The 19,770-nt window shown below is 41.3% G+C and overlaps 1 protein-coding gene across 4 annotated transcripts in view; it reads left to right on the plus strand.

Annotated features, from left to right (window-relative positions):
* Positions 1-19,770, plus strand: part of CARD19 (caspase recruitment domain family member 19) — a 101,798-nt gene that overhangs the window by 71,168 nt on the left and 10,860 nt on the right. The window contains exon 8 of one of the 4 annotated variants that reach the window (XR_008233594.1): positions 9,181-11,652. The exons of the other annotated variants lie outside the window; for them this stretch is intronic. The gene's annotated coding sequence lies outside the window, so the exon portion shown is untranslated. Of the gene's footprint in view, positions 1-9,180; positions 11,653-19,770 lie in introns of those variants that run through there. 4 annotated transcript variants of the gene reach the window in all.

Consider the following 19,770-nt stretch of genomic DNA (forward strand, 5'->3'; position numbering starts at 1 on the left):
ATCTGTGTTGAGATGGCTATATCCCCCCACTTGGATAGTCACCAGAACGCGTTATAAGGTGATAATGGCGAATTCTGTTAACCTTCATTTTTGTCTAACAGAATGTGGTTAGGATGGTTCATGGAGATAGTGCTTCAATATGGAAATGTGCAGCCCTAAGCGTCCTCCTAAAGGTGACATGGGCAACTCAGGAGGAGGTGGTGTCTGTGCAGAATGTAAATGCAGTTAAGTGAACACCTAGAGGGCCAGGTGCCTTGGTGGGTGCTCTCCTCTGCCAGTTCTTTCCTTCCCCCTTTGGCAGGGGAATCTGCACAGGTTCCAACTCCAGCTGCAAAGGTGAGACTTGGTTCCAGCTGTGGGTCTTTTTCTGCTGAGACGTAGGCTGGAAGAGTAAAGATCTCCTCCTTGCGGAGCTTTTCAAAACCTTACCACTGAAGGACAAGGTCAGAGGCAACTAGTCAAGGGTTTTCTCTGTTCAGGGTGGAGCTGTAGGAGGTGTTAGTGCAGGTGCACAGTGGGTTGCTGGGAGCTCTACCCATGGGGAATGACCACCATCCTCCTCAGGAATTCTAATCCATCATATAAAAATTAAAGGCCTTTGATTCCGAAAAAGGTTAGGTGTGTTACTCATCATTCTAAACCCGGGGTTTGAATTAAGCTTGGCAAAAACCCTGATGCTCATGCGAGCACTTTTCAGCTCTGGGTGAGTGCAAGCTAGGTCCAGGGAACAACACCCTGCAAGTCCTTGGAAGAGATGAGGAAATATCTCTTGGGGCAGATTCAGGTTGTCAATTAAAATTTAACGATCACTTTTGGCAATATGAGAGCAAAGGTTGGGTCTAAAGCCTTTGTTCAGTCGTATAAATAAATTAAAGCTGTTAGGTGCATTGGTCTTCATTTAAAAGACAGCTTTTGCCAGTAAACACAATCACATTCTGTATTAGACTGTGGAATCATGAGTACAACTGTACAATGACAGAAAATTAAAAATTGGCTTCTACTGCAAGTTTAATACGGTAAATATGTATGGTGACTGAATAAACACAAGCAAGATGGTCAAACATAACTGGAAGTAGCTGATTACTTACCTGTACCGGTTATTGTTCTGCATAGGGGGTGGTGATGGTGGCGAGGTGAGAGAGCCAGCACAGGGTTCTTTCGGGATCTCAATAAGAAAGGCCTGACAACAAATGGCCTAATAAGATAACTGTTTTAATAAGATGGAATAATAAAAGGAGCATAGATAGCAAGTAAATCTTACGTCCCTTTAGATGCTGGGTACCCTGCGTTCATGCAGCATTGGGCAGAGCCCAGACTGATTTTCCCCTGGTGCGCTGCACGGGGCAGAGCAGATGCTGTCCGTGGAGAGAATCCCTCCCTGTTGGTCATTTGAGCTAAGATATGATTTCCTACAAGAAAAAAATCTGTCCCTAATGGGTGTTCTCATGAGAACTTCTTGCTGGACTTTCAGATAGAGGCAAGGCCGGGCGGGTGGCGTAACCGTGGTCCGCAGCAGCGGGAGCTGCCCGCGGGCTCCCATGTGGCACCCAGCTGGCTGAGTGTCTCCTGCAGCCCGGGCTCTGTGCGGTGCGACACGAGGCGCGGAGCTGCACTGGCGTGCAGCACCGCACGGGCCTGTGCCTGCTCGGGTTAAGCTGTCCTGTGGGTCGCCAACTCCTAAACGTGCAACCGTCTTGGTCAGCATCAACCTTCCACCCCTCGATCCGCGTACAGCTTACCGTTCCCAAAGCTGTTATAAGCTACAGATGACATTAATAACATACGGGCTTCTCAAGCCCGAAGTATGAGGTCCAGCAGAGCAGACACAGCCTGCTCAGGATCGCAGCATCCTCGAATACCATGTCCTCTGCAAGGCTCCCAGTACAGCCACAGCATTATACCCCAAGCTAAGAACACATCTCACCACCTTTTGTTTAACATCAGCTGCACAGAGCTCCATAACCTACCCGCCTTACCCATCATTTCAGACAGAACAAGTGTGGAGAAAACCTGACATAGGACTGCCTTCCCCCCCAAAAAACAGCAGAAGATGTAAAGAGATGGTATGTCTTGGTAATAAGAGTGTCACTCCCGAGAGCATCCAGCAGCAGAAGGCTTGTTGCTAGGCAAAAGCACAAAGGAGTGTGTAATAATGTTCCAAAGAGGAGTCTGTAGATTTGATTTTCAGAAAGCAGCTGAATTTCAGTGGAGACATTTACATATTTAGTTTGTAGAGCTGGTGTTTGATATTAATTTTAAAAGAAGTCTGTAATTTGCCTTGCTGACTATTGTGTTTTAGCTGTGGCACTATTCTAATGCCTCCCATTAATTTTTTTTCCCACTGCTATTAACTTATGTAAAATCAGGTTTCCAGGGTTTTTTTCAAATTTTATGAAGAAAATTGCCTTGAATACATTTCCTGTGCCATGGCTTTTCACTGTGTGTTTGTTCATTGTCTTATACAGTTAAACATGTGTTATTAAACTGCAGTAACAGCAAAATCATAGAGCTGCAATAACATAATGAAAACATTATCTTCATGGAATAATGGTACTTGAGGGACACAGTAAAGTACAGGTTTTCACAAAAGCATCTTTGAGGTTATTTTACCAGCATGATGATGTCTTTCTAGGCATGTCATAAGACTTCTGCAATGCTTTTAAAGTGAATGCATAATAATAATAAAAAATCCTGAAAAGTAGCTCTTGCTTAAACTTTATGACTTAATTTAAGCAATTTGACTACCTTTTTGGAGTTGCTGTTAATAGCTGGAAGATTTTAACTGTTGAGAGAGTTAATCAGTACACATATCTGTGTGTATGTACCCTGTATTTACATGCATATACAGACAACATCTATATGTATGTGGGTGCCCATGCAAGTCCAGCTGGAATACAGACCTGTTAAGTGGCTGGATATCAACAATTTTTTTTTCTTTCACTTTTCTCAGCAAAAGAGAGACATGGTAAAATCTTAAAGCTGGCCTTACCTGTTGGCCTTGCTGGAGCTAGAATTTCAAACCAGGGATTTTAACCCTCAGGCCAAGGGAAATATAAAAAAATCCAAACATTTGAAGTTTAAATAGGAGAATATTTTTTAAGATTTGGGGGGGGGGGGGTGTTCCAAGTCCACCCTAGTACAACAGGGTAGTAAGAAGAGGGTAAAACTTTTGTAGCCTTTATGGCAAATTTTTCTCCTCTTTATAGCTGATCTGAAATGTAGAGGATGTGCCAGCACATGCTAAATGTTCTACAGACACCAAGCAGTGTCTTATTTCCTTGATAATGGCTGGTTCGTTACTTGCTGTAGTACACCTTGAAACGGGCAGAAAGAATGACATTTCATTTAGGTAGAAAATCAACAGCAATAATTATGAAATCAATGTATAAACTTCTTTACATAAAAAAATTAAGTAATTGAAGACAAAATTAACTGCACATAATAGCATGAGTCATATTAATTCAGATATCTCTAGGCAATTCTATAAAGATGGCTTCAGCATTTATATTACTTATGATGTCTCAGCCAGTTCTGGCATGCAGCTGAGGAGGGAATAGATTATTCTGCAACAAAATGAAGTTATTTGGAGTAATGTTAATATCATTGCTTATTTATAAAAAAGTAGTCATCTGTGTTTGTGCAGAACTAGCTCAAAACTGATCTCAGCTACTAGGCAAAACAGGGCCACAGGGAAGCTTATGACAAAAGGACTTGTGAGTGAGTCCATGCCTTGCAAGCAGTTTTCACCTGGGGACCAGGTATGTTGGTGTTGCTGCTTCTTTTTCTTCTGTGAGGGTGATTAAAGACTCGATTAGTGTCTCAGGCTGTGGTAGGGGGGAGGCTCTTTCCGCAGCTCTGCCTCTGCCTCCCCTCCACATCCATTTCCTTCATCCACCAGGTTATCCTTAGGTATAGGCAAAGCAGCCGGGCTGCCCCTTAAAGGGAATGTTGTGCCTTTTTGCAATACGGTGCCTTAGGTAACTGCCACCACTCACAGCTAAGGCTGCTCCTCTGCGTGTATTTATATGCAAGCGCACATATGTGCTCTCTTATCTTTAGCATACTTATACAAGTGTCGTCCACAGCTGTTTAAGTTGAATAAAGTTTTTTTGTGTCTCCTTACTCTTTTGTATGTTACCTAAGATTTGAACTACTGAACTGCTGAAGGAAATATTTGATGTTTGAGGGAGTTATATTCATGTGATGTGTTTGCTTGGTATCTTTGTATTTTTGCTGATAAATAAGCTTGTCAGTATATAAGCAGCAATCTGCTGCATTAAGCAGCTCTAACTCATGAAAGATGATGCTAAGAAAGTGTAGTTCGTTTATATTGCTATGTGATTTGCTTCTAAGGTGAAGTTTCAGACAATTAGTCTATTCAAATAGACAAAGGCAGGATGGAAAATTTTCTTTTGACGTAGTCTTGGACTCTTAAAGGTATGACAAAAAATATTGGCACTAACAAAAGAAGGAACAACTTAAGGTCTTTATGGGTGGAAAAGCAGGAAACCATTTACCATCTCCTAATGAAATAACTGTTCTAAAAATGAAACATTTATTTATTCTACAGCTCTTTTAGAAAAGCCATTGCAAGGACATAGCCTAGCATCTATGAAAGGTTGTGGAGATCGGGTGGGGGGATCCCTGACTGCTGGAGAGATGCAGATGTCATACATATCCTCAAAAAGGGCAAGAAGGACAATCCAGGGAACTACAGGCTAGTCAGCCTCACTTCTGCCTAGAAAAAACATGGAGCAAGTCTTCTTGGAAGCGATTTCTGGGCATGTGAAAGAGAAGGAGGTGATTGGGAATAGCCTCTTTACTAAGGGTAACTCATGCTTGACCAACTTGATTGCCTTCTGTGATGAAACTAGATCTGTGGATGATGGGAAAGCAATAGGTGTCATCTAGCTTGACTTTAGCAAGGCTTTTCACACAGCCTCTCACAGCATCCTTGTATCCAAGTTGAGACTTTAAGAGTTATTGTCTGGATGTGTGTTAGTCTAGTTATTATCTAGTAACAGCCTAGACTAATAGGTAAGTGAAAGACTAGCCAGATCGTTGGACTCAAAGAACAGTTCATGCTCAACCTGGAGACAGGTAACAAGTAGAGTTCCTTACAGATTTGCGCTGGGACCTGTCCAGTTGAGTGTATTTATCAATGACCTGGAGGAGGAGGTGGTATGCACCTTCACCTAGTTTGCAGATGACACCAAACCAGGCAGTGCAGTTGATGTGCTTAAGGACAGGGCCACCTTCAGAGGGACCTAGGCAGGCCAGAAGAAAGGGCCAGCAGGAACTTCATGAATCCACCAAGGTCAAATACAAAGTATTTGCCTCTGGGATGGACTAACACTCTGTAACAGTGCACACTGAGGACCAAGTGCCTGGGTAGCAGCCTGCGGAAAAAGAATTGGGTGTTCTGACAACCAGTATGTTAAAAGTGAGTCAGCATCACAGCCTGGTACCGACGAAGACAGGCAGTGTGCTGGCCTCTATCAACAGGACCATAATCAGTAGATCAAGGACAGTGATTTTTTTTCTCTTTACCTTGCACTCATTAGACCACAGATGGAATTTTGCATCCAGGTTTGGGCCCCTCTGATGTTGATAAACTTGAATGAGTTTAGTGGAGGGCCCCTAAGATGGTCAAGGACCTGTATCACATGAACTACAAAGAGAGACTGAGGGAACTGGGCTTGTTCAGCCTGGAGGAGAGAAGGGAACGTAACAGAAGTCTTTCCTCTGACGGGGTTACCAGGAAAAACTTCCCTTAGGGGCATGATGGGAAAATGAGAGGCCATGGTCATAAATAGGTTTCAATTACATGTAAGGAAAATATTTTTCATTGTGAGGATAATTAACATTGGAATAAGGACCCAGCGGGGTTGTATAATCTCTGTCCTTGGAGATGTCTGGGTAATGCCCAGAGCAACCTCATTTGAACTCATTGTTGACCTTGCTTTGAGCAGGAGGTTGGACTAGAGACCTCCTGATGTGCATTTCAGCCCACGGAGTCTCTGGTTCTACAGAGTAACGCAGCAGGTTCTCTGCTGGAGAAGACTCTCGGAGTTCCACTACAACCCATGAAACTATCTCACATTATGTGACTTCCCCTTTTGCTCCTGCAATATGGAAACAGAGAATTGTCCTAATTTCCCTTTTCTGAGCAGGTATGTGATACCCATGAAAGAGCAAATTTGCAGCACAGCTGATAGGAAAAAGAAATAATCCCAAGAAACTTCTCTGGTGTGATGGAGCCTCAGTGCATGGCTTGTAGGATAACTTTCAGGCCATGATGTAAGTTTACAGCAGATTGCATCAGACAGCATTACATACCAAAATAACCCCCAGCAGAAACCATCAGCAGAGATGCAAGCAATCTGGCAGCAACTGAACTGACATGAAGTGAATGTGTGGGGTAGGCCAACCTTGAGGGCTGGAGTAGTACACAGAATATAATATGTGTTCATCTCTTCTGCAATTTGTAAGGAAAAGGAGAAAAGAAATAGTGGCCATAGTTTCCAGAGAAGCAAGAGCAAATGAGGAAAGATCAGTTTCTGCCTTCCAATGTGATGTTAGTGGTATTGCCTTCTAGGGAAACAACCCTGCATAAGATTTGAATGCACTGGGTGCATGTAAATGCCCTGAAGCTTTAATGGCTTTGCAACTTGCAGTATCCAAAGTCACTGCTGCACCAGGTAGATGCAAGGCAGACTACCTTACTTTTTGTTATGAGCAGTGTCTTTCACAAGAAAAACTTCTTGCTCCTTGTCACGTGAAGTGTTTTTAGGCTTGTATTGTTTTCTTTTGCCTGTGGCTTTATGAGCTGTGATGCAGGAACACGCTACACAAGACAGGAGTGCAGCATCAGGGTTTCATTTTATAGCTGGGAGGATGTAAATTAGTTGTGCAGAAGTGTTGGTACAGGCAGAGCTTTCAGACATCTGTTTACTTCAGCCACAAGGCTTGCGACCTTGACTTCCACTTTCCCAACACATAATGTCATTTTTTGCTCTTCTTTCCCATTGTTAGGAGCTGGGGGAAAAAAAAAATCTAAACCATACTGCTGTTGTATACTTGTACTATCGCTTGCATGTCTGAAATAACGCTATTCCTTGTAATCTTTGCAATATGTAGCTGATATCTCAGGCTAAACCCACTTCTGTAGTTGAACATATGACGTGCTATGACATACTGAGCTTACAACGATCTTATATAGGTGCAGACAAGTGTACCATGGTTAAAAATGGCTTTCAAATCTGCTTTTATTGAAAGTACCTCTGCTGACTGCTGTTTAAGATTAAAAACACACTCAACGTTGCTGGGATGTGAGGCTACTGACAGACGCCCAGCTTGATGGATTTCATGCACCACTTAAATATAAGCTGTATGTCCAACTTATTCATCTTTCTCACCATCCCTTGGGTTGGCAGGTATGTTTCATCTGAAGTCTATATGCTCTGCAGCTGTAGCAGCAGGTTCTCAGCTGGGGTAAACTAGCATACCCTGGTACACTACCTGAGGATGTGGTCTTTTATTTGTGTTTCTGGATTTAGGAATCGGAGGTATTCGAGGAGAGGAGCCCCAAAGTGTTTGGGGTTCTTTTTTTTAATTATTATTATTATCAGCTGAACAGCTGAATATATATGTTTAAAGCATTTTTTTAGTCTTCTCTAGTGACTCACACTTTCAGTGAAACATGGTCTGTAATTATGTTCTCCCTTGGTTTTTACAGTGTCTAAGCATTCCTATTACATTTGTCTAATGCTTGTACTATTTCTTCCGCCTCTTTTTAATTTTTATTTTAAGCCTATGACTAAGGGAAACAATTTAAAAACCCATTACAGTGTTGTCCTTGATGATGTGTTCATCAGAGAACAGCTCATAATGCTCTCCTAGGACTGAAATTATTGGGTATCTTCAAAGCTCAGCTGACAGAAACTAACCAAGCAAGGGAATTAGCCTGATCTACGAGATAGAAGAAATTCCTTTCTGCATTTGCCAAAACATAACAGAAAGGACCATTGTTGGTGTGAGGGAAGCATCTTTCACTAGTGCCCTGGCCATCGGCCTGCATTGTGAAACGTGGATTATCCACCACTGGAGGTCTTTTAAGAACAGGCTGGAACAACATGTAACTTGGCAGGAGTATTATATGCTTTGACAAGCGTGCCTCAGAGCATGGGGTTGGACTAGATGACCTCTCTTAAAGTGCTTTTTTATCCCTGCTACTCCAAGAGAGTTGTCTTTTTTCCCTGCTTGACAGGCAGTACAAATGTAAATGCCCGTGTAGCTAAGCAACGTCTCCAATTAGATCTAAAGTTTTGCCCCCAAAAGTAACTTTTTCCATTTTTGTCTTTGAGAAAACACAGAACTGGAGGCTGGCTCAGACCCCAGGGGAAAGCTGCAGAACTGATGAGGAGCGTATGTTTCCTATAGGAGTAGGGAGGGGAGAAGAGCATGTGCTGTTCTCGTGAAACCATGCTCTTAAGGCCCCCAAACCCCTGTGTCAAAGCTTAGGCTTGGAGCCTGGTTCAACAGGTCAGTCAAGAGGCCTTAGCGTGCAGAATACACAAAGAGAAGACAAAGGTATCTAGCTAGGTTCCAGGTGGATGCTCCAAAATCTATTTAAATTTCTTTTGAATCTGCCATTTAAAAACTTTGAAAGAGTTGGTCCAGATCAGGAAAATTAATCTGAATTCAGACTTCTGGGAAAACCTGGTGCCATTCTTCAAATCTGTCACATGCCTTCGTAATTTTTTGAGTGTGCGCTAAAGATGGAATGTATTTGGCTTTAAAAAAATTGAGAAGATACTTGCATTAAAATTTTCTCTAATTCAATTTAAGGCCTTTTGGATTCTTAAAATGACATATCCAGCTAAAGCCAGATGGGGCCTTATTTTGCTTGGGAAATGCAACCTCTGAAGTGGTCGATATTGTGCTGTTACCACAGCGGCTTGTTTAAAAACATTCTGACTGACTTGAATGAACCCTATTAAGTTATGATGCAGCAGTATTTATAATACAAAAGCTTTTTCTTTTCCTTTTTGCCCTGTTAATCACAGTCCAAACAAGCATAGCGATCATTTAGAGCAAAATCAAGCATTGCCAGGTTCATAATGCAGTAACTTAGAGACAGTTAATATGGCTTTTTACCTGTTTCTTCTTATCTTCTAGTGCAAATCCTCGCTCTGTAACACACCTGAGGAGGACAGCCAGAATGGAGGGTCCCTTGCTGCTCTGCCCAGCTGAGTGAAGTTTTTCCAAGCAGACTGATCAGATCCAGTCCTTGGCTGGTCCAGATGGGAATGTAGCAAAATCACTGCTCTCTTCTACCCTTCTGAGGCAATCTAACCCCCGAAAGGCTTCTCTCTTAAGCAATTTTCAGTTAGTAACTGTACAATAGTGGGTTTTGTCCAGAAGTGATTACATTCTTTGATTATTTGAATCATTTGGAGTACTCTGGAAATGTCACAGCATTCAGTGAAAACTGCTGACAGCTCTTCATATCCTTAATGGGGTATCCCATTGTTGTTAAAAATGTATTCAGTATAAAATAATGTAATGAAAATAGGCAGAAACTCTCTCTCTTGATCTAATCTAAATGTAACAAAAAAAATCCTTGCTTAGTTTTTAATCAAGACAGCTTTGCTCTACTATCTTGTGCATACTAATACAGTCTTCTTTTAATAATAAAGAAGGGAATATTCTTAAAATTAACTTTAGCAGCAGTTAACGGGTTAGTGCCCATAATACTTGACTTGATATTATTGGTTATGACTGTGACAAAAGACATCTTCCAGTTTTCAGGCCAAGAGTAACAGACCTGGGCCGTCACTGCCATTAAACTTTTTTTTTTTTTTTACATGTTTGTATTTGGATATTCTTTTTCTATCATGTTTTTTAATAAAGTTTTTCAGGTCTGTCTCAGATTCTGTGTAAGTAGTGCAGCTCCCAGAAAAGGCAATGGACCAGATCAACCACTGATGCCATTTCACACATACAGCAACCTCATCTAACTTGCACATATGTTATCCAGTTATTTTATAACTTGCATTCAGAAAATGTTGAAGGGAGTATGCAGGTAGAGAAAGCACAACTACTGGAAATTTACTCAAACAAGACTTGCCTCGCAGCTTGGCTGTGATATGTGATAGGGATTGTTCTCTGATAATCTGGTCTACTAACTCTTGCCATTGGGTTGCCAGGTGCAAGGAAGGAAGAATCTCTTTTTTATTGCAAAAAGAAGATATGAAGAAAGTTAATATGAGTTATGAATAGAGCTGCACACCAATATAAGCCATAATGAAAATATACAACAAACGGGAGAACTGCTGAAGGCAGAAGGGTGTTGAAAGTGGTGCACTATGTACTTTATTTATGTTTTTGGCATCACGAAGTGTTTTTGGATGGTGTGAATTCTTATCCATCTCTAGCAGAAAACAACAGCTCTCTGCAGTTGCACTCAAACTGTCTCTCTCTCTTTGGTAAGGTATGTCCTTTCTGGCAGCAGAAATAATGCCCCAGTAAAGGTTTTATTCCTCCACATGAGTGTTTCTCTGCTGGTTTTCCTTATTTTTCTGTATCTGAAGCTGTTCTTTCCTGCTGCTATGTTCATTAACTTCACCTCCAGAATGAGCATCTGAAATCAGCCCATGTTTCCCTATAAAATGACAATACTTGGCAGCAAGGTCGCAAGATCCTGCCGCATCTTCCTATAGCTGCTGGTTCATGGTAATTTTCCATGATAGTGAGGAACAGCTGACCAGCTAGTGATCTAGGGTCAGTGCATGCTTCAAACAGGCCAATTCCTGTGCACTGGGGTAGTAAGCCTAGATCAGTGAAGAATATAGCCATTGCATGAGTGACAGAAATCTGTATAACATTTTCTTCCTGTTGTTTCGTGGTAAGAAACTTTGCAAGTTATTTCACAAGTGCACAGATATGACAGTGTTTGTTATCACACTCATTTGTATTATAGCTGTTAAGGTCTTGGGCATCTCGAAATATTATGTGCTTTAGCAAGGAAAATGCCTATGCTGTTCTGCTGAAAGCTTGCTCTGTGCAATATGTTTCCACCAGAGAAGATGCTTGAACCACCCAAGTGAAAGATGTAAAGAAAAAGCTTCTGACAAAACGAGAAGGCACCTTTGCAGGGTTTCAGCTGGTAGCCTGGATGGTAGGACCTGGGCAGAAGGGAATCCCTGTGTCTGGCAGGGAGGGTTTGACCCAGGGCAAGGGTAAGGTGATGTCTGATGTCTGCCCGTCTGCCGTCAGAGCGAGCAGTCCACGCTGCTACCCTGTGGAGCAGCCCGGTCTGTGCGATACGCGGGGGGATGATGTCTCTTGCGCCAGATTTATTCACAAGGGTCGTTCATGTTGGGGAATTCTTTACAAACCTGGTCGCAGGAGATTTTTGCAACCAGAAGCCTGTTTCTATATGTTACTTTGCTAGATGGCTGCATTATGCAGGAATTGGTCAGTCCCTGCATCTAAAACCGACTATGTATTTTAAAGTCACAGTAATTAACTAAGCTAGAGGAGATGATCTGCTAAACCTTTCTCATAGCTAGCATCTGAAATGTGTGTAATAAGACTTCCAGAGTCTAGTGTTACTAAAGATGTGTCTACTTCCAATTACTTACTCCAGTAAGTCCATGCTTTTTAGAGTGCTCAATTAATTTTCATCACAGCACTCTGCTGTCTTTTGGGGGTTTTATTACATCTACGGTAGATTAATTTTAGGCTGCTGTATTTGTTCTAACCAATTTTCATAATGAAACTGCAACTTCATTTATTTTTATTTACGTTGTAATTAATGACAGCTACGTATTAGATACTTGGAAAAACTCTGATCAAATGCCTAGGGTGATAAGCTGGGCAGACGCCTCCCCAGAACAAACTGCCCGTGCAATCTGGAGCACGTCCTTGACATTTCAGTGGTTTAAGGAAGGCGACCTGTGTGATTATTGTTAAGTATTTCTTCTTCCATTGGGGAGGGTCAAAACCAGCTAAAACAAGGAACTTCCAGAAAGAATGGGAAGGAATGAATTAACTTCTTGAACTTCAGAGTATATCTTTGGTCTTTTCTGTAGGAAAGTTTAGTTGTTAATTTCTTCAGATCAATTCACCTAACCTCCAGCTGTCTTAAAATGCCTTCAGAAGAATGGGAATATTCATTCTAGCAACAATACTACACTTCAAAACTATAAAATCTTTTAAGACTGGTTACTAATTATCCTCATCTCTGGAACAGAAGAAATTACAGAAGCCATTAAAACAAAGAGGACAAGGAAATAAACATGAACGTCTCACATCTTACGGTTTTCAAGAAGAAATTTAGTTTAAAAGATAAACCCTAAAGATTTCAGATAAACCTAACCAACCCAGAGACAATGTAGATATAATTCAGGGTTGATAAAAAGAACCCACAATGGAAAAGCAGCTTGAAGCACCTATAAACCTTGCCAAGATGAAATTAAGGGAAGCTGATCAGAATGTGGCAGTGGCTGTCTCATAAACTGTGAGATGATAGATAATGATCTAGATAAACACTACAGCAAATGTAATCATGTGATATTTGAAGTCCACGCCGCAGCCTCACCTGAAGCACAACATTTCATTCTGTGTGCAAAAGGATTTTCAAAATAAAAGCTACTGAGAAAAGTAGGTAAGAGATAAGCCAGACAAATGGTAGGCAGGGAGAATATGGGTATGAGAGGATGTAATGGATGTGCTTAGAGAACTGAAGAGAAATCTTGCACTTCCATGTACTTTTATTGCAAGAGCAAGCATTTTAAATCAAAAGGCATAAAATCTGATGTATCAAAAAGGCAATACACAGTTTCACTGAAGAGCCACTTGTCTTGAGACAGTGCCTATTTTCTGGATGAATGTACTGAGCACTAGAAAAGAGGTAAAAAACCCCACCTCTAAAAATTGTTTGATCGAACGTAAATGATTGTCATCCTCAGAAATCTATTTCTTAAATCTAGAGCAGGCCCCGGGGAACTGCAAATATATGAAAGGTTTTCTAGGCACCATATGGTGGTTATGAAAGAATCTAACACAGGCCTATTTTTGAGTCAGAAGAATGGAAAAGAGGAGGGCTAAATCTTGGAAAGCAGTATGTTCATGATTATGAAACCAAATGTGGTAGACAGGCTTAAGCCCTCTACACTTCAGCAGCACTTGCTTTATATCCATTTATAAGTAATTTTGTTAGAAGGGCATTAATCATGTGAGAAAATACTCTTCTGCTCCAGCTTAGGAGTGAAGAAACTGTTATGACAAAAGAAAAGCAAATAGAGCTATTTTAAGTTGTTGCAAGAGGCATTAAATATGGCCATATACTTGCAAAAGATTGTTGCCTTTGCTGTTGTCTCGTGTCCTGTGCTGCAAGAGCAGCGGCTGCAGCCCAGCCCCTCCCCGAGCAGGTAGGTTTGCAAAGCTCGCGTTGTATTGCTCTTTGATGAAACAAAGGCTGATATTGCACACCTGCCTACAAAAATGCTGGCAAAGCATTTCAGAGAATGTTGATAAAAGCAGACCGCGTGCCTTTAGGACATCTGTCTTGCGCTGGAGGATTACTGTCTCTGTGATCTTCTCCTATCTCGTGTTAGAGAGACACCACGTTACTGGTTTGCTGGTACTGGCACTGTCCTTCTCCACGGCATTCCCAGCACCTCAGTTCCCTTTGTTGCTCTTCCCGCTCTGGGAGTCCCCATAGTGTTTGGGAAGGATGTGTTTTATGTGCTTTAACTGTCCATATCCCTCTTAACAGGACAGAACCTGCTGGGGCTTTTGTTTTACCATAACAATAAAAGCACTGCAAAGCATCAGTTGTTTGCTCATGACATTCCTCCCATAAGCTTATACCGGCTCCCTGCTTTGGCAAAACCCAGCTCCTCTGGGTGTTCCTTGTAGGAGAGAAAACTTTCAGGGATACTTCCAGGTTGGCTTTGCCTCTTTTTTACTGGTAGCAGGTTTCAAAGAGGACACCGGGAAGAGGGGTCTTTCTGTAAGGCGATGTACAGCAGCATACCTCCCCAGGCTGAGCAGGGACGAGCAGGATAACTCCGCAAGCTCAGCCCAGCTGAGCTCAGCTCAGTCCGTTTGTCTCTGACTACTGATACCCATGGGAGAGAGCTGCGGGGAGCAAGGAAGAGTACTCAGTCATTTTCACTGTCTTCTAGCAAAAAAAGGTACATTGGGCACACTGGGAAAATGCATTTCCAAGCAGTGGTGATTTCCTTGCTGTGATGCAGTCCTTGATGTTGTTGACTTCATTAATTCCTTTATATCCTTGGTATAAACAATCTTAAGGACAACCACATATATTTAAATAGGTCACACTGGAAATTGAGCTTTTATTTTGCCAGTGTTTCTATTATTTAGTAATTAAACCAAATGGATCTGTACCCAATAGCAGAATTTGGCACTGAATAGTTAATCCTGCTGCAAAAACTGCAAAATCAGCAGGAAGAGCTGACTTCAACCATCAGGGTTTCAGTGCAGAGGATAAAGGTATATTTTTGTTCCCCTGTGGTTCAGATCAGGGATGTCCAATCTACTGAACACAGATACAGTTTCAATTACTTATTGAAGTTGGACTCTATGGGTGAAACTAGAATAACATTTTAGAAAATATAAAAGCTTAAAAGAAAGAGCTTGAAGAATTCCCTGCTGAGGTATTATTTTACTGCCTTATATAGAGCAATTCTGCCTCACAAAATGAAATAGCAAAAGGTCCAACTGTAACTGGATATTACACAAAAGGGATAAATGAGGATTTTGCTTTAAAATTTTGAAAATAATTTATAACTGCTTTTCATTTAATTTTTTTGCAAATATTTTCTGCAAACCTCTGAAAAAACTTTGTAAATCCATCTATACAACAGCAAATTTGTACAAAATATTTTATTCTTGAAGTTTGTTCAAACTTGTAATGAAATGCAGTAAAGAATGCTCTGTGCCCTGTAGTCAAAAGCTGCCAAAAATTAATTATAGTGCCTCTCTGATGCATGACCTGAAAGCCCTATGTTTTAACTACTTTTCCAGCTTATAGGATCATCTTTGGGGTTTTTGCACTACACCCTTGTTTACAGCAGTATTTAAAAAATAATGATAATATTAAATAACACTATTTGAAAATGAAGACAATCCTTTATAAAGTGCAAGTAAGTTATTGAAAAACCATTCACAAACAGGAATAGCAGAAGCATTAGTTATTCTGCTTACCATAAATGTCAAGCTATAAAGCCTCCTAGAGCACGTCTTAAAGAAAGGATGGAAGGCCAGACAAAAACTGGGCATCCTCATTCAAATCCACGATTGTTTCCCACAGTATTTTCCACCATTCAGCAAGATGACAGGCTTTAACTTACATCTCCTTTAGAAATCTGTGCTTTTGCCAGTTTAGGCTCTATATTCTAAATTTCACTAAATGTTGTGAACTGGTTGAACTCGTTGGCCAAGAAGTGACTTCCCTGGTAGGAAAGAGGAGGATCAGCTTGGTGCGAGCTAGACTCAGGTGAGCCTGTGCCCGGGTGAAGGGCTGAGCCACCTCCAGCTCCCAGTCTGTCACAGGATGGCACATTCACCCTCTAGAAATTATCACCCTCCTTACAGTTTCTTATTTATCAATGTAATGAAAATTGTAGCTTAACCTTTTCGGTATGCACTGAAATACACCAGCCTCTCATTAATTTCCAGTGACGTGCTCACAATTTCCTGAACCTTGAAAACCTGCTGCTCAAGCATTTAATTGTGAGAGCTACACACTGCTTCCTTTGCCTGTCTAATTCAAATTTCCCTGTCTAATAGAAATATGCTTTGCCCAGTTAAAAAGGTGATTTTTCAGGTGATGTCCATTGTTATAGCTGCGGATTGTGCTTACGGTGTGTTGTCAGCTGGTACTGCCAGAAAACATTATCCCTTCCTTACTTTCGTCTCCAGTAGCAACACAGACTTCTCCCTCTCTATGGTGTTCTGACAGAAGCCCTGAAAGGTTATATGTAGTTTTTAGATGAAAATCCTAGAAGTAAAACAATTCTTATCGTTATGGAAATAGTGTGGATTTGGAAGCCTTTGAAGACTGGCATCCTTTTCAGGAGAGTAATGAAAGAAATCACTGAGTTTGTCTTAAATGCCTAAAGCCATTCTGGTGTTCAGGGACAGAAAATACTACGCGCATCATTTGAAATAATCAATGACTCAGCAGCTTGGTTTGCCTCTCCCAGGATGATGGGCTCCCAAACCATTGATCTACCGTCCAATATGCAATTCTGTCTCCCTCTTCCACTCTTTCCCTGGGGTTGCACCCACAATTAGCATGTGTGGATTCTATACCAATGTGGAGATGTGTGTATTTTCATACTTGAGGGGGATGCACATGATTTACTGAGTTTTGCCGAGCTTGGACGTTAGCCTTTAAGGCAAAGCATGTTTCATGGGAAATGGATGTGGAGGGTCACAATGAACAGCTGAGGCTTTTCTTAATTCTACTTCATTCTCATATAACATAATGTCATTGAGACCTCCAGTGAAAGGATGATAATGCTCACAGAATTTAGCTGACATCCGGAAAAGAAATTAGGGTGTTGGAAAAAACCTGTCTTTTAAACTGTTCTAATTTCCAGATTCACTGTTACTTGAATTAAACATTCTGTGCTAGCTTTTCATGTTGATATTATCTTGGAGTTGGGAGGCTATTATTGGAGTTCCACTCCCTAAACCAGCCATTCAATTATTTTGGTGTTGTGTACTACTTACGACCTTTTTAGTATTCTGTCATTTGACTGACTGCCTATTCTTATTCTTTTTGCTATTTACGGTTTTACAGCCCCATGGGGAAGGAATAACCGCACTGACTATTAATGAAAATGTAGACTGCTGAAATGAGCAAAATGGTTTCTCAAACTGCTACAGCGCAGTATATTCATGAAGCTTAGGAACAACAGCAGCCTTGTCACAATGGTGTGCCTCAGCACTATTTCCACTGAAGTTTCTGAGTGTTTTGCCATTGTCTCATTAATTTGCAGAGAGCGGAAACAGCACTAAAGAGCTGTTCCAACAAAATTCCTAACAACATCCTGTAAAATTGTAAAGAAAATGAGAAATTATGAATACAGGTGTTACTGGGTTTTTCCTTCTGAAGTTCATCACAAGTTTTTTTAGAGCAACACAGAGTACAAGTAATAGGAAATGAAGTCTTAAGATGTGAACCTGAGGAAGAACAAGAATCTCTGCAAAAAAAATCAGGATCAGGAGGTTAAGATTAACTTCATGTGCCTGGTCAGCAAAATGGAGATCAGAAAGATATACTTGGACTTTCAGCGCAATTTTTTTGTTATGTGAGAGCAGTATCAAATAGGAAGGAAAATTGGCAGAGACCTTTTGGTCTCTCTTGCCCAGTGCCTGGCCCATGGTAGCATGAAGGAGCGTGGAAGCACCTAGAGCTGAGGCAGCCCGGAGGCTGCTGAGGATCGTTCCTGCCCCTGGGCAGAAATGGTCTGCTCTGAACAGCTACAAGGGCTCGGTGCTACTGAAAGGTTGCAAAGTGCCGGGAGACCCCTCGCTCCGCTCCTGGGGGCTGGCTTGGCGAGCTACGAGTTCTGTCCTGTTTTGAATAGTTTATTTTAGAAGAACCAAATGTTAGCAGAATGTTGAAGATATGTTATTGGTAGTGTTGTGTACACAGCTGAAATCCAAGTGATGGTTTTAGAGCAGAGAATTGACAGTATGTATGATAGTAGGCAATTATGAGTTTATGAAGGAATTCTTTTACACCTGTCTGAAAGTAATAGTGCAGATACTTGCACACTTAAAGAAGCAGGAAAGGAATATGAGCTTAGAGTATAATAGGATCCGATTTTTTCTAGCTGTTGTATTACAGTGGCTTTGATAAGATGCGCGGGGCAGCGCTCCTGTACTGGGGCGGGTATTTTTCATTTGCTTGTTTTGCATGTGGCACAGGATAGAAGCTGTAACACTCATAGTTAACTTTTGAAGAACACGTGCAAAACACCCAAACAGTGGAGAAAACGTGTGCTTCAACTGAAGGGAGAAAATGACCTTGTACCATGAGCTATCTGCACCATATTTAGCCTCCAATTTTCCCATATGTGTGCTTACAGACTGTAACTTGTTAGGTATATGTTTGGCTAGAAAGTTAGTTTTCCTCAATTGCTTTGTATCCTGGTAAAGATACAGGTAGCCCACAGGAGTAACCATGTAAAATCACAGGTTGGGATTAAAAGTATGGTCTCCCAATGCTTGCTTCTTTGCATGTGTTGTCTGTCATGAAGCAAATTACCCAAATTACAAACTGGGAGAGACACAGCACAAAAATGAAAGAGGAGAGGCACATGCTTTTGATTGACTTTGTAATATCGTACATAAAGAGTATGGGAAGTAGTACCGAAAGAGGGCGTCTAAGCTGGTACGGGGAAATTTGTGATCAGAAATGGTGTGGTTTATATCCTTCTGTATTTCCAATCGTATTGTTGTCTGATCTAATCTAAAGCCTGGAGGCTTCTTGCTGGGTGAAAATTGCGTGTGGAAATAGAATCTAGATAAGATGCCTGTCATCTTACTATCAAAGCACTTGAGTCTGGGATGAAAATGGCAGGTTTTTATTTTAGAAAAAGAAAGACTTTTCCTTCTGTGGGATTCTGTGAACAACATGATTCAAAATGTCCCAAATAGTTGGGCTGCAGAGAGCCAGAGTCAATTAGGTTTCAAAAACATGGCCATGGCGAGGTATAACTAAACTAACTCTGACAAATTCAGTATCTCACCAATACATGTTTGACAGCCATTTCCTACTATCTTCATCTCATAAAGGAAAAGCATAAAATACCTGCAAACACTGTTCTCCAACAGCGTTTTCGTATTTCTCTGGAGTTTATGGAGACCGTTGGCAATAACTGGTTCCAGCCATTTGTGCCACATCTCTTGGCTTTCTGGAAAAGCTGCTTAAAAATCTGCACCAAACTGAAAGTGCCTTGTTGCACAGATTTTTAGTTTAGAAATAATGGCTTTTAGGTTTGCTTTACCCAAATTATTTAATACCACGTCTCAGAGTATTCTGAACAACAATGAGAAAAGTCATTGAGGCCCTTAATTGCTCAGCTGAAATGGAACCCTAGTGCAGCACATTGCCCCAGGCACAATGTTTAGACTACAGACCTCTCTGGTTAGTCCTTAGTTTCAAGGCAAAAATAAATGTATTTAGTAGCAGTCATTTTGGGGCTGTCTTTGAATAGCACTGGAAAGAGAAGAGTGATGATAGGTAGGTGAAACATAGGACCAGTAAGTGAAAGATAGCAGTGCAGAAGCCTGGCTAGGGCCAAAGCTGCTGTATGAGGAAAGGCAGATATCTATAAATAAAGTATATAAGATGTAGAAGCTGATAAGGGGAGGGGACAGCGTGGAAAGTTGCTCTGTAAGCCAAATGAAAACATATGGCTTAAGCTTTGGTTGTGTGTACTGCAATTATCACTGTAAAAGTTATCTGAATATTTTCCTCCCATAGCAAGAACCAAAAATATCCCTTTTATCCCCGAATTAACAGAATCAAGAAAAATACAGAATCTCCAGGAGTCCTTTTGCAGCCCAGTCCCCTGGGAGAGAAAGGGAGAGGGTGAGACACCCCTGACATTCAGCAGAGGAATCCTAGCTATGCCTGCTCTTTGCCAAGTCCAAATCTGTCTCTTGTGAGAATGCTGCTGGATTGGTAACATTCAGCACCAAGGAATTTGTGTT

Source organism: Harpia harpyja, chromosome Z, assembly GCF_026419915.1.
Source record: "Harpia harpyja isolate bHarHar1 chromosome Z, bHarHar1 primary haplotype, whole genome shotgun sequence".
NCBI classification, from domain to species: Eukaryota; Metazoa; Chordata; class Aves; order Accipitriformes; family Accipitridae; genus Harpia; species Harpia harpyja.